Consider the following 12,870-nt stretch of genomic DNA (forward strand, 5'->3'; position numbering starts at 1 on the left):
CGTTCATTGTTAAATAATTCAATACTTTGAAGAAACATCGCTTGCTTTTTCAAATAAGCGCATAATTATTTCAAAACAACATTTAGTCAAATAAAATGATATATCACATAAATAATTATTTTTCAAATATTTTATTTAAGTAATGCCCAAGCGTATAATAAAATAACTAGAATTTATTTCTCAGGAAAGGACTTACAACTATTTGCATATATATTTTTTGTATTTTGTGTCGGAAATGCAATAAATCTGCATCCATTAAAGAATAAACTATTTTTAAGTTTGACAATTGTAATTACTGAAATTTACAACCCAGGAAAAGCCAAAAAGATCTATAAATTTTTATTTGCTGTCAGAAATGTAGGAAGCCTTGACAATAAGGAGGTAATTACTTTGCAGATCGTTCTTCCTGAATTCTTCGTTCTTTTATTACGCTTTGAAAAAGTTAATTAATAAATGCATGATAAAAACCCTACAATAGAGACTATAATTCTACAATCAGTGTTTTTGTAAGAAATATCAAATTTTCTCGTGCGTTGTCGGCTACAATCGACAATCAGCTGTGTAGAAATTAAAATCATGATTTTATTGCAGTCACTCGATTGCCGTTCGACGCTGCAAGATGGAGAGAATGGAGATTAATTAACGTTACGTTCGTTTATTTTCGAGTTTGGCGGCCATGTTGCAAAATGCAAGCAGTAAAGAAAATTAGTATCGTGGTTGAAGTACATGTCGACCTACTTAGCACGCTTCCGTAATTGGAGAGTTTTCGTTGTCGCATACGGGAATAGAACAAAATATTTACAACCCTCAACTGAAAATTTCATTGAATTTTTGTGCAAATTTTTGTATGTGTATGTGTAACTCTTTGAAGACTTGAATTATTTCGTGTCCAGAATTTTCTGAAAGACTTTGCTCCTAAATTAATATTTCAGTGGATCGATAGGTATACAGACAAGAGAAAAAATAGAAGGTAACTACAGTTTGACGAAGTTGTGAAATTAATAATATATAAACTATAACTATGTACAGGGTGTTTCATTTAACACTAAACCTACCGACATCTCGTGTTACCTATTCCTACCGGGCGCGGTCAAAATGATCGCTGATTTAAAAAGTAATAGTTTTCATAATTTAACTTAAATAATGGTTAATTTATAACTGAATGTATATAAAATGATGATCTGTCAGGAAATATCGTCCAAATTTACTTTTATTTAATTTCAATTATAGACTTAAATAAAATTACACTTTAATTTATATAGAGATATCTTATTCAACTCCGCTGCATTTTTTACAAATTATCTTATTATCAAATGTACATTTGCCGCATACATATTTCCCGCATGTTGAACAGATTTTCGTAGTTTTGTAACCTTTACAATTCCTTACTTGACAAGTTTTTCGTGATAATGTATCTGAACTTGTTGACAGTTTTATAGCATGATTTTCATCCCACGATTTTGTATACTCAACAGCTAGCTCTGTAGCTAATTGGAATAAAAATTCCTGTCTTGAAATATTTTTACCTGTTACTTTCTACAAAATCCAGGCATTTATTCCAGCTAGGTCCAAAATGTTGAAAAATACCTGGAGGGGCCACCTACAAGATTTTGACTTCACGCTGTATTTCCTTGACATCTGGTCCACTACAACTACTCCAAATTTTGTATCATTATAAAATCTAATCGTCCCCGGTATAGGTTTATTGTTTTTTTCAGTTTCTATCGCTCTATGCATGGAACTTAGCACAAACATTTTTTTTTGTTGGTTTGCATTTATACACCGTAAAAGAAATTTGATTCGAAATATAAAATTTGCTTGAAAACAGAGTCATTTTGTCCTTCCGATCTTTGACTATCTTTGGCAATTCCCATTTATTTTCACGGATTGTTCCAACGATTGTAGTTTTTTGCGAGTAGCTTTGTGGCCAGTGATGCACTCGTAAAAAAATTATCTGTTGTTAGGTTCCTTCCACATCCTGTGAATGGTTCCATCAGCTTCAGAGCAACGAATTCTCCAAGTGGAATTGAATTTTCTCTCTTCTTATCCTTTCCCAAATAGGGAAATCCATTTATTGTATACTTGCTATTGACATCACACGCCAACCAGAATTTTATGCCGAATTTGTCTGGTTTGTTCGGCATATACTGGGTAAATCTACACCTAGTCTTCGACGGGAACAACTGCTCATCAACATTAACATATGTACCAGGTTTATAACAATTTTGTGAATTCTCTATAAATCGGTCTCACATTGTAGATACCACCGCAAATTTATTGGTTCGTAAACGCTTCTTTCGCTCTTCTTATCAAATCGTATAAACTTCATAATTTCAGTAAAATCATTCCTACTCACAATATATCACAATGTGATATATACTCACAATATATCACAATATGTCACAAATATGAGACATTTAAGTTCTTTGCCTTATATGCACCGCGGGCGTATAGCAGAGCAATAAATGCATCTAGTTTTGTTGTATCTAGCTCCCACTTAGTCACCAGTACTCTAAATACTTCTTCTTTCGTACATTTTATTATGTGTTCTTTTATTTTGTTTTTTAATTCCTTTGCAAGTTTATTTAGGTGTTTTTTGTTTTCTTTTGTTCTATATTTTTGCTATTTTGCTTTCGCTTTTCTTTTTCTCTGATTTTTTCGAGGATGTCTGGCGGAATTATTTTTGTTTGTCTATTTGTTGATTCAGGTATGGTGGTTGCCCATGCTGCTTCCTGAATAGTTTCTGTAAGTGTTGTTACTGCTTGTTCGATGTGTTCAGGTGTTTTCAATGGGATGTTGCAGTTGATTTTGCTCTCAATTATTTCTTTAAATATTTGCCAATTGGTGGTTTTATTGCATAATGTCTCAGAATTGTTATGAAGTATTGGTTTGTTTCTGTATGTAATTATTATGGGTGTATGGTCGGAGCTAAGCTCGAGGCTCGGTGCTATATTTAGTTTATTTGCGTTTAGCCCCTTTGTAACTACAAAATCAAGTAGGTCAGGTATTTTGCTCAGGTCTGTCGGTCAGTATGTCGGTCTTCTTGTGGACAATATATTGAGGTTATTGTTTCTAATCTATTTTTCCAGGGTTCTACCTCGAGGTGTAGTGATTCTTGATCCCCATATTGTGTGCTTTGAATTGTAGTCTCCCGCTGCGATATACTTGTCGCCTAAATGTTGAAAGTACTCTTCCCACATTTGTGATGTAATTCTGTGTCGCGGTGGTACATATACTGCTGACAACTGAAAATGGTTGCTGCTAGTTTGTACTGTAACGGTGGTTGCTTGTATATGTTCCTTACTGACTTGGCTGTGTAAGTGATGTTTAATGTCGCTTTTTATTATTACTGCGGTCCCTCCGTGTGCTTTTCCTGAGAGATGCTTGGTATCATAAATGCTGTAGTACGGAATTTTTAAATAGCTTTCTGTAGTGAAGTGCGTTTTTGATACGAGTAGTATATCTACGTTGTTACTGTACAGGTATGTTTTGGTTTCTAGGGCTCTTTGTTGTAGACCGTTAGAGTTCCAGGCTGCTATTTTAAGCGTGTCCATTTTTATTTCTTATTTTTTGCTCAGCATATTTGTGAGTAGTTGTAGCATAACTGTTATTTGTTCCGTTTGCTGTCTGAGGGTTGCGTTTTGTTCGATTATCATTTTTGTAAGTATTTCAGTATTTTTAATTGATTGTTTTAGTAGTTCTTTGATTTCTGTAGCGTCTTCGGTGTTGTTGCTTTGACTCTGATTGTTAATGGGCGTTGTTTGTCTGATATTTTGAGTCACATGCGCGTAACTTCGGTTTACTTGGATGTCTGTGTTTCTGTTTATAGATTTTATTTCATTTTGTGTTTTCAATGTTGCTTTGTTTTCCTTTGTATTTTGTCTGCTGTCAATGATAATTTCTTTCTTTTTTGCCCTGGATGTGAACGTTCATTGATAATATTCTCCTCTTCATTATTGCTGTCTAACTCTGATTCGGTGGTAAATAGCTTTCCATGTATTTCCATACTGTTTTCAGGTGCTGAAGTTTCTTGTTCATCGCACACTGAACAGTCTTCTGCTATGTCCGTTATTTTTTTTAATAATTTTTTTTAAAAAGTCTTGACATTTCTAGAATAAATATTTATCACAGAATAACACTATGTACGGAATACAAAATTATTGTCAAATTTTACATGCTTTACTATTTCTTTTATAACCACTTTACACAAAACACTCTGAGATACTTTCTGTCTGAGTTATAGAGATAACAAGTTTAGATGTCGACTGATTCACTAACAAACTATTCTGGTCGAAAGGAAGATACCAAGTAAAAATATAGTCTCTGACGGCGATATTTATATGAAAATATTGATGAGTACTGGTGTGTGTATTGATGAGTATGCACAAATTTTGTAAATATACGAACAAAAATTGTAACATTATGTCTGTAACGCACACTATACAGTATTGGTGGTTTATTCAATTGGAATTTTGACATAGCTTACTAAAAAAAAATTTATGCATGACATTATTTAAATCCATTGCAAAATGCTATTCTATAAAGTATAATGATATAAATATTGTTACAGTGGTGAACGAAATTTGAATACTTATTTGAGTAGTTATCACAGAATTCTTTTTATAAATATAATATTATGCATTATTCGAAACTTTTTGAAATTTCGGTAGCACTGTAATGAGACACGACTATTATGAGTGTGATAGTTCTGAAATAAATCCGAAAATGTATATAGAAATTACAAGGCATTTGTTGCAGACATACATTTAGTGAAAAATTAGTATACGGCGTGAATGGTAATCTTAAACATATGTTTAACACAAAAGATGGTGTCACTATATATTGTGACTTATTAATGTAGTAAATAATTGACTGTTCAAATACTTCACTGATCTTTGAGAAGTATATACTTCCAATGAATATCTTATAATTTCTCAACATATTTTCAAATCCGCTTCAAAATTTCCAACGTCTCGTTAGAGTACTAGTGACATTTCGAAATGTTTTGTGTAATATGTAGATATAAGTTTTCTAGGAGTGCAGAATACTAATTATCATTAGTAACAGGATATTAATAACGTACTATAATAATATAATATTCTATTTGGTCCAATTATTGTTGTTTCATTTCCTACAAATTCACTTAAATACTTATATTACTATATCATATAATGATATCAGTATTTAAATGAATTTGAGGTGGTTGTCGTGATAGGTGCGTTGGGAATATTCAGATGTTTAACGAACAATAGTTTATTAAAAAACAATTTAACAGAAGAGTCAACAAATGACAATTAACAGATACGATCAACAAATAACTATTAACGGTTAACAACTAACAATTGACACCGAGAGTTCAATCGACGCGTTTGCTACGCAATGGCACTGAGGACTTTATTATCCTCATAAGGACTTCCCTTCGTTGCTCATCGATATCCCCCACTAGCGTGCGTTCATTAGATGTGCCGCCGTGGTTGGCACGTGTATGCTCTTCCGAGAATTCGGCGGAAGAAGCGTGAAAATATCGATGGCACATTGGGCACGTCGGTGTTGCGCTTTGACGGCGTAACGCTTTGTATCCGGAGCCGTCGGAAAGTTCCGTTGCCCGTGCTAACACAAATTTGTTGGAAACGAAACAATAATATTAACAGATAGAATATTGTACTATTAAATGTATAACTAAAAATATCTGTAATTTTGGCGGTATTGTGTCAAGATTTAGCCCCGAAAATTCTGAGCAGTAACTAACGACAAAGATAGTTTTATCTCGGTTATTCATTAACAGGCATCAGTGTTATCCTATAATAGGTAATAGGATCTTCTTGATTTATGAGGAACCTGTGATATTAATTTTCCTCACCATAAATTATGACGATAATTCGAAACATGGCTTTTGGAATATAACAAACAGATAGTACCTACCTGGCGTACGTATAATACGATATTCTCCTTAATTATGCATTGCTTGCAATTTAATATCTTCCTATATCATTAATATCCACTTCGTTTTTCAGGTTACAATAGGCTTATTATATGTTATCATTGTTATCACATGTACATTGCAAATAAACGAATATACAGTGGTCTACGAAAGTATTCGAACGCTTGCTATTAAAACTTTAAACAAGTAAGATATATACGTTAAACTTCATGTTCTATGTTAAGTATCAGAATTATATATCCCAGATTTGGAGCGAACCCGATAACATTTGTGGAAGTTATGAAACATTTATTGCAATGATGTACAGAAACAAGATTACGAAAGTAATCGAATGGTATTAGATATTTTTCATTAAAATGTTTATGCAGAAAGCTAAAGCCAAAAAAGATCCAACTAAATATTAATGAAAAATAAGGTGGTGACATAATTCTATGATATTAGTCACTGCTTGGAAACATCGCTGGATGTTGTATACTAGCATTTCAGTTATTTTAGGTTCGATAGAAATCCATACATCTAAAATATTTTATTTAAGTATATCTTTCGGTTATGTCGTAATTTTTTAATCTTTTACCGATTTCCTTCCATAAATGTTCGATCGAGTTAAAGTCCGAAATTTTCTATACAATAATCATTTTTTCACAATTCTGGCTGTATGTTTGGAGTCATTGTGGTGTTTGAAATAAAAATTGTTTAATAACCCCAATTTTGTAATTCTGTCTTTTAAACTTTTTTTTAAGAATACCTAAATATTCATATTTATTTAAAATACCATCTATAAAAACGAGATTTCCAGTGCCGGTTGTAGTCATGCACTGCCTCCCGTTGCCTCGCAACATCACGGAACCATTGCCATACTTTATAGTGGGACATAATTTTTTAATATTTATTTCTGAGTTGGGTTGCCTCCAGACATAACGCATTATACAAACACATTATATTTGTTTTCATCTGAGAATGTAACTTTATTACCGTACAGCAGGAAGTAGTATCTTTATTTATAATTCCTTCGCAAATATTAAACATCCAACTTCATTCATCTTATTAACGTATATTTTGTTGGAATTCTATCATGAAAATCATTGTTTCGCAAAATCCTACGACATAATTTTGCGTGAACATTCTTTCCAAAGTAGTTGGCAACTATAATACTTCTCTTTCTCTGTTAGTTAGTTTCTTGGGACTGCATGTAGGGTGCTTGTTTGTAGACACTTGATTTTTCACCTTTGTATAATTTTCATATCAATTGTCTCTTGAATATCTATGTCTCTAGTTTTTCGAAACTCGTCAATACATTACTTACAGTGAAGCACAAAACTCACTACATGATGTTTCTACTTTGTATACAAAAGCATTGTTTATTCGTTTAAGATTTAGGCCTTCGATTACTTTTTTGACTCTGTTTTTGTATATTATAGCAATGAATGTTTTATAACTTCTACAAATGTTATCGAGTGCATTCCTAACTTTAGATATAGAATCTTGATATTTGTATCTATATTTGTATAGTACTTATGACATTGATTTCAAATCTTGTGTAATGTGCATATCTTAATTGTTTACATTATTCAATAGCGAGCGTTTGAATACTTTCGTGAGCCGCTATATGTTTTTAATACATCCTATCAAATTTATTAAATACATGAATTGAGATCATTAAGTAAAGATCGTTATTTATTATGTTGTTATCTATTTTTAAAGACTAATAATAGACTTATTATATTATATTTTATTATTAATAGATTTATTGTACATATATCAGTATATCAATATTTCATATATTTTCTTAGATTTATTAAGTAAATCGATTGATACCATCAAATAAAGATTGTTATTTTTTATGTTTGCAGTTGTTTAGTTTTGAAAGATGGATTTATTATATTTTATCGTTATCCAAAATATTATATCTATATCCATAAATTATATCCATAAATATTGCTGGGATTGACGCTTAAGTGAACTGGTCAATCATAAGTCAGACATCGATCGAAAACTCGAAACGGGAACTATTGTCAGGGATATAACCGCATAAGTGGTTGGATATCAAGTGTACATTGGTTGACGTGTTGAAAATGTAATTTGATATCAACAACAATGGCATTGCGGCGGCTATACCAGCTGCAATTTCGCTTCCGTAATCAATATTTCGTGTTCCCACTTTGAACGTTCGGTTTTTATGAATGCTTTTTTCTCTGTTAATTGAAAGCTGAATGAAATGAAAAAATAGTTGCTTTTTTGTTTTTATTACTTTATGACGGATAATATATTTTTAGAATATTTCTTATTTCGAACTTAGTAAACAAATAAATAAACACCTAAGCAGAAAAATATATTAGTTACATAACAAATATATTAATTAAAGTTCGTTTGTTGAATTCTAATTATGAACAAAAATTTCATTTATAGAGATTTTGTTAATCCTGTTTCGAAAATGTTTCAAATATCTAGAATAGTAAAAATGTTCTAAATACCGAATGTTTTAAGTAGATATAATATATCTTTTTTTTATATCAAAAACATCAACTATTTTTAATTTTTTAAAAGTAATTCGATAATATTTTTTTATGAAATTTCTTTTTTGATTTATGTGTAAATTAAAAAACTAATTGTAAATTTAATACATTCTTAACTTATGTATCTTAACCGTATCATTAACTATCTTTATCAATGAATGAATAATATTAATACTATTATTACTATATTATTAATGAATAATATTAATGAATAAGAAGAATAAGTAAATTATCTTTGGTACGTAAATACATACGCATGCAAAGCATTCTGCGAACAAGAAAATTTTTATTCTATTTTTTAGATTATAATGATTAAGATTAAAAATTCTATATAATATATATGTATAGGTCTATTATTCTTGTTACTAGAGTATAGTGCTGAATTTCCAGAAGCGTTTATTGTTAATTTTATCCATCACCTTTTTCTTATAAGTTCTTATCAGTTGTTTTCACTCTAGCAGTGTTTGTTCTAATTAAGAAATTTATAAACGTTTAACATTTTATAATACACTTTAGCGGGCCCGAATTTTAATAATAGTAAAATAATTGAAAAAAGTGACTATAATTGTTATATTTTATTATATTTTTGTATTTGACATCTATAACGTTTTCAACTTTTATGTGTTTGCAAACAGCAAATATCACAAAAATACTTTTTCTATTAATGTTTCATTATTTTTGTACCAATTTCGTTGGTATGTTTATGAAGTCGATAAAATGCTTGACAGCAATTTTTCAAAGGAAATGGGCATGGTTATTTGAATTGTGCCGCTTTCAAAAATGTTTCGCTTCGAGGATTTCGATTGCTTTTCACCGTTGCACAGTTGGCCGGTTCCACGAAATCAAATTGAAACTTTCATCAGTGCTTTTCATTAATCGATTCGGTTCGTTTCTACAGTGCGACGTATAGCTACAAACGTTCTATGGTTTCGATTTCAAAATTTATCTAATTTCATCTATGGAAACCCATCGTAGCAAAGTAGCTTCTATTCCAGTACTCTTCATTTTGTTGAATTAATTTGTATTCCTAGACACACTATCGAGAGAATCTATTAATTGAAACGGGTTAAATTTATATCATTAATTGAATTTACTGTGCAGTGAGTTGCTTGTATCTTAAATGTAATATGAACTAAAATTGGATTATACTCGTGTATGATTTTCTGTAATTTTGGAATTGGTGATACTTAACGAATTGCAGTTAGTTTAACATTATGATCCAAAATTATGTAGACAAGGAAAATTGTTATATAATTAGTGTAGAATATAGAATGGCTAAATTAAGTGATTGGAAATAAATTATTGGTTTTTGATTGGTAATACATTGTTAAAAGCAAATTACTATTTGTAGAACAGGGATCTTTTCTCTTTTATGTAAAATCGTAAACTGCATTGACGTTTTTTTAAAATTATCTCATACCGTCAATCATTGCTTATTTCGATAATTGGCTTGCACTACTTCCGCAATTTACGGTTTGCTATACACTGTTATTATATAATATTGTAATACTAAAATAAAATTTTATTCAGAAATTGGAGCAGTAAGTGAATAGTTTCCTTTTTAAACACTAATAATTTTCCTAACTAATAAATTTCCTTTTTAAACACTAATAATATTCAACGAAGATAATAATTTTAAACTCATTGAGTAGTATAGTAGCATATTATTCAGAGTACCTCATATGTATACATTGCGAATAGTACATATATTATAACATATATGTAACTGTTATGATCTGGTTTTGATCTTCGGTGTTCGTAACCGTTATGTGTTACTCTAGATATCGAATCTTAGATTTCTCGAATTATATTTAAATCAAAGCGGTAGTTGCTACTATCAGAAATAGTTATTAACTATTTCGATTGGTTCGACTCTCACTCGTTATTTTTGAAACGAGGCAAACGACTGAAAGCGATGGTTTCAAAAACTTGTCGCACTCTTTTAAAACGCGGCACTATTTCGAATATTCTAATAGGTTTTGTTCTTAACTCCTTCGCGTCAACTAAATGGAATAAATTCGGAGACTTGTCGCACCCTTCTAGAGTGCGTCACTATTTTAAATTTCCAAACTGTTGTATCCTTGACGTTCTAATTCGTTAATATAATCGTATGGGTAGTGTTAACTAGTGTATCAATACAACTGATAAATAAGATTCCACGTTTCTTTCGACTTCCTCGCTATGTGCAGGGGCACTAGCATGGGAAGGATTGAAGTTTTCTTGAAATAAATAAATATTTTCAGTATCTTCTTGATTGTTGACAGTAATAATCAATGAATAATTTTATTGAAATCGTACATGTGATACGAGTCCGAAATCGAAGAAGATGTTGCAATATTTAGCTTCTCACCTTATTTATATGTATAGTCGATCGCACTCTTGGAATATCGTACTGAGTATAGTTGTTGAAAGACCGACTGTATGAATCGTTGACGATTAATAAATGCTCGGTTTTACTTCTTGACGTCACTCAAAGACTGGATTAAAAACAATTCTCGGCTTCGCAAAGACTGCTGTTCTTCTGAACTTGATATTAACTCTCGATAAATTTTTAACTAACTCTTGACAAAATTTCAATTAACTGTACTGAACTCTATAACTGAACTGAATAACTGACTGAGCTTTCTTACTGACTCTAACTGACCGAACTGAATATTATTATTATTATTATTGCTTAGTCCGTGCCTTTCGGCTTTGGACGAACTTTCGATTTTACATCTCTTATGTCTATTTCTCTTCTTATATGTCTACCTCCCCTCTTTTCCACTCTATTCTATTGCGCTACCTTACTTATTCTACCTCTAAAAACTAAAACTAGAAACTGCAAATTAGCAATAATTACTGAAAACTATTGCAACTTTGGTCTTTAGCCTCCTTGCTGTGCATCCTTCCTGTCGTTCCTCCCCGTCTTGTATTGCCCTTCTCCTCTCTATTATTGCTTTTAGTTCTGTTAAACCTTCTCCAGTCTCATTTAGTGCTTTTTTTATGCCCTTTGCTCCTCCCGTTATTTTACATTCTTCTATTACATGTCTCAAGTCTTCTTCTTTCCTTTTACATAGTCTGCATCTTTTTTCTCCCTCTTCTTTGCAGTATTCCCTTGCTTTGATCTCGTTTCCACATCTGAATCTTGCCAGTATTCTTTTGTCCTTCCACTTCATCCTCCCTTCTAAGTACTTTGGTAATTCTTCTTTGACGATATTCCTGTAATGTATGTTATATCTGGATTCCCTTATACTTTCCCCCTCTCTTCTGCTTCTCTCTTTCTTCTTTCTTCTATAATTTGGTCTGCTGTCATCCTTTCCTGCTCCTATCTCCTGCTTCTATTTGCGTCCCTCCATTTCTCACCTCTTCTAGTCTCTTCTTTCTCTTTCTTGTTCTTTTCCCTTCTTGGTCATTTTTCCAGTTTCTCTCTCTTTCCTTTATACACTCCTTTACTAGTTCCTTTTTTGATTCTAAGGCTTTCTCTTCATACCTTGCTGCTCTTTTCAATGTTTTTTCTTTTATTTCTATTATCTTGCATTCTTCTAACAATATATAATTTGGTGTTGTCATATCTAAGCCTAATATCCATTTCGCATATCTCCCTTGTACTCTAGACTGAACTGAATAATTGACTCTCTTTTTACTGACTGAACTCTTGACAACTAAACAACTGAACTCAAAGACTCTTAATAAAATTTCAATTAATTGAGCTCTTTCTAAGTGGATACCCTTATTCATACTAAGCTATCATGGGACAATTGTCATGTGACGGATTATTCCATAATAGAGCGGAGTTTTGGTACGTGGTTACTTCTGCGGACGCTGCAATCTTCGTTTCTGCCGGTGTTCTTCCAGAAGTATTAGAGTTTCAGCTGATGTAGTTTTCATGGAAGTATTATTCAAGTTTCTCCTTTTTTGAAAGTCCTTACTGCTGCTTTCTTCTTGCAGTATCGTAGTATCGTGGAAAGATTGTTTAAGAATTACCTGGTGAACTATAAACAATGTTACGAGAAAGCTTAAGTGCCGACAGGCCGAAAGCTTCGGTACACTTCAATGGGCCAAGCGACCCATCAATATGTCATCGGTCCCTCAGTCGAATAGTTACGCGGAAGAATGCGTACATGACCATGATCGCAGACGGTTACGGAACGTGTATGCGGTGGGGGTATGAGAAAACGACAAAGGGATACTTAAGGGAGGAAGGATATTAATTCTCAGTCGGCGAGGAGTTAATTGCGAGTCGTGAGTTGAGTTGAGAGAGTTGAGTCGAGAGAGAATTGCCGAGTTGTTATGAGTTGTTAATTGTTAGTTGTGAGTTGTGAATTATCAATTTAGTTGCCTTAGTTATATCACATTACTGCATTAAGTTCATGTTAAATAACCATTGTTTCCCGTTTAATCCACTGTAAATAAATCCATCTATCAATAAATTTA

The sequence above is a fragment of the Bombus flavifrons genome, chromosome 15 (genome assembly GCF_040668555.2).
Source record: "Bombus flavifrons isolate JBK064 chromosome 15, iyBomFlav1_principal, whole genome shotgun sequence".
Taxonomy (NCBI): Eukaryota; Metazoa; Arthropoda; class Insecta; order Hymenoptera; family Apidae; genus Bombus; species Bombus flavifrons.